The 3594-nt window shown below is 36.2% G+C and overlaps 1 protein-coding gene across 1 annotated transcript in view; it reads right to left on the bottom strand.

The window, feature by feature from the left end:
* The window catches only part of atp2b2 (ATPase plasma membrane Ca2+ transporting 2), a 97118-nt gene that overhangs the window by 32895 nt on the left and 60629 nt on the right, over nucleotides 1–3594 (bottom strand). The gene's annotated exons all lie outside the window — the stretch shown is intronic.

Genomic DNA, 3594 nt, shown 5'->3' on the forward strand with positions numbered 1-3594 from the left:
TGGAGGGCCGGTGTCCTGCAGAGTTTAGCTCCAACTTGCCTCAACACACCTGCCTTTAAGTTTCTAGTATGCCTAGTGAGAGCTTGATTATCTGGTTCAGGTGTGTTTAATTAGGGTTGGAGCTAAACTCTGCAGGACACCGGCCCTCCAGGACCGAGTTTGGACAGCCCTGCCTGAGCCTATTGAGATTTATTGGATGGGAGGTGCACTATATGCACTGTGCATTCATCAACTGAAAACAGAATTGATTGGGATTTAAGAATCGATATTGATTCATAAAAATGAGAATTTTTTTAAATTTTTTTTTATTTACCCAGCCCGTTTAGTTGTTTAGTTTAGTTTAGTTTTAGTGGCCTCCGCTGTCACTGCTGTGTGTTGAACATAAAAAGTGAAGCACAGTCTCTGTTCATCTGTTCTCTTCATAAATAAATAAATAAACATATATGCTTGTCCTGTAGCTTCATTATTTAAAATGAAAACGTGAACAAAAATAAAAGCAATTAAATGTGTCATTATAATTAAAATATGGAAATTAAAATGACGGGTAATAATAGATTATGACGGAATTTTACGACCCTGTCCGTCAAAATGACAGGCAATGTTAAAGTCTAACGCAACCTCTTGTGTAGATATATATGATTTTAATAGAAAAAAAGGAAGATTGAATATATATATATAATTATTATAAATATAATACTATGATGATTTGATAGATTTTTTACATTTTTTTATGTATGTATGTATGTCAATGTCATTTTGACGGACAGGGTCGTAAAAATTCCGTCATAATCTATTATTACCCATCATTTTGATTTTCATATTTTAATTATAATGACACATTTAATTGCTTTTATTTTTGTTCACGTTTTCATTTTTAATAATGAAGCTACAGGATGAGCAAATAGGTTTATTTATGTATTTATGAAGAGAACAGATGAAGAGAGACTGTGCGTCATTTTTCATGTTCAACACACCGCAGTGACAGCAGAGGCCACTAAAAACAACTAAACATGCTCGGGCTGGGTAAAAACAAAAAACAAAAAACGATTTCTCTATTTCAATACATTCTAATTTTTATGAATCAATATCGATTCTTAAATCCCAATCAGTTCTGTTTTCAGTTGATGAATGCACAGCACATATGGTGCGCCTCCCATCCAATAAATCTCAATAGGCTAAGCTTTGTGCATTGTTACTTTTGATATGAAACAAAGTCTCAGATTTCAAATTCTGTCCATTTTATTAGGAAACACAAGCAATAAATACCGTTTTGGTGCTCTTTAATGTGGCGAGATAGATCGCTGTAGCTTAAACTGTGTACTCGCCTGTGCGTAATTAAACGCATAGCAAAAGACTGGTGACAGTTTTATTTTTGTTCTGTATCTGATGATCCCGTGCTCTTCTGCCACACTGCAGCGCACTTGCCACCAACTGGACAGGTGTGGGAATTACAGTTATAAATTACAATAGATCACCCTCAGTGTAATCTGTCAAAGTGACGCACGGCCTTCAGATTTTTCCGTCACTGCTAAAAAAATCCGTCAATGATGGAGCATTTTCGGTTAACGTGACCTCTGATCTACACACACATATATTATTATATTTCTCCTTATTACAGTAATGACATTTGGAGAAGTTTGACAACAATTATAAAATATTACATTTTATTTATAAAATAAAAATTTTGTTAATGCAAAAAACAAGTGAAAAAATTGGTTTTATTTTGCTTATGCTACATATAATTTGCGTATTTAAATTGATTTTTCGGTGAAATGCAAACCATTTTTGTGCGACTCACCCTAGTAGAGCAAAGCGGGTTAATCAGTCTCAGGGATTTTCAAGCTATTGATATGTTTTTCATGTGCAACTTAAAGACTTTTTGATAGCGTATCATGACGCACACTTGTTTTGCACTAGGGTCTTGGCAGGAGAGTGAATCACAGACGTTATGGAAATGGGGGCCGGTCTAGACACTAAAGCGAGAGATGATATCTGCTTGATTAGACGTCCAAGTATTTCTGAGAAACGCAAAGACAGCCCAGTCTTACTTAACTCATCAGGAGGAGAGGAAGAGCCTCATCAATAAAACACCACAGCAGAGGAAGGTGACGTGGTAACATTAGACATCTAAGACTAATGGATTTGTTTACGGATTCTTAGATTTCGGCTGTTTATTAGGGAAAGGAATGGCTCACGTGTCCCGTAACAGAACGCTGAGATCAAACACACCAAACCTGTGTCATCAACAGAATGCTGGAGTTTTAAAAATGCTATAAAACAAACCAATTCGAAGTGGCATTTCTGCAATTCCAGAGAAGGACAGCAGCGGGTTGATTCTGCAGTCAGGACTTCACGAATGTTCCTCCATTCATGCTGTTATGAAGCTTTCAACAAACTGACAATTACTGAGCGTTGCTCCAGAGACTCCGGGATAAAAGGAGGAGGTTAAATAATGCAGCAGTATAGACGCTTCTTCTGTTCCTGTGCGTGAAGATGTACGATCATTTGAGGACGTGTTTTTAAAGCATGCCTCTCTTTCACATCCTCGCATGCGTATCTGATGCAACTTCTCCTCCAATTCCCAGTATCTTCCTGTGATCTCAGAGCACCTGGGCCAGTGAGTCCTGCACAAACGCACCTTGCAATGTATTTTAACAGCAACTAGATACAGATGATATGAGGTGAAGTGTGAACTGTGGAGTCCTCAGGACCCAAGAATTGAATTGGATGGCAAAACCTTCAAAGTGGTCTCGGTTTGTTTTTAGGGATCCTTGTCTTTAGAGATTCTTGCTTCTAGTGTTTTTAGTGCTTCAGCTGTGTTGATTTGTTTGCTGTGCTTTAGCTGTTAAACAGTGTGCACAAGTCTCTTGTCCTTAAATAAAGTATCTGTCTCACGTGTTTTTTAAAGACTCTGCTTGCGCTTTTAACCATTTAAAGCCTACTGTATCAAATTTCTAGGTTATTTACACAAGCAAAACTTTATATTTTGTCTAAAAGTTAAATACAATGTTATTCTTCCGATTATTATTTCATATGTCAGACTTTATAGGATTAAGATGGTGTGTTAAGACCAAAAAAAAAACAATGAGACCTCGGCATTTAATCTGATTTTTAAACATAATCATGCATCTGAATTAAAGGCTCCCTCTGAGGAACGTGTCCGATCAGGGTCAGAAAAAGCTCAAACTAGTTGTTCAAACAGTCAGTTTTGAAAATACATGGCTTTGCACATCCTTAGCAAAATCAGTAAATGTGAGCCTGCAGCACAAAAGCAGTCTTAGGTCGCTGGGGTATATTTGTAGCAATAGCCAACAATACATTGTATGGGTCAAAATTATACATTTTTCTTTTATGCCAAAAATCATTAGGATATTAAGTAAAGATCATGTTCCATGAAGATATTTTGTAAATTTCCTACCGTAAATATATCAAAACTTAATTTTTGATTAGTAATATGCATTGCTAAGAACTAATGCATTAGTTTGATTTTCTCAATATTTAGATTTTTTTGCACCCTCAGATTCCAGATTTTCAAATAGTTGTATCTCAGCCAAATATTGTCCTATCCTAACAAACCATACATCAATGGAAAGC

Source organism: Sinocyclocheilus anshuiensis, unplaced genomic scaffold (genome assembly GCF_001515605.1).
Source record: "Sinocyclocheilus anshuiensis isolate Anshui unplaced genomic scaffold, SAMN03320099.WGS_v1.1 scaffold1320, whole genome shotgun sequence".
In the NCBI taxonomy this organism is placed as follows: domain Eukaryota; kingdom Metazoa; phylum Chordata; class Actinopteri; order Cypriniformes; family Cyprinidae; genus Sinocyclocheilus; species Sinocyclocheilus anshuiensis.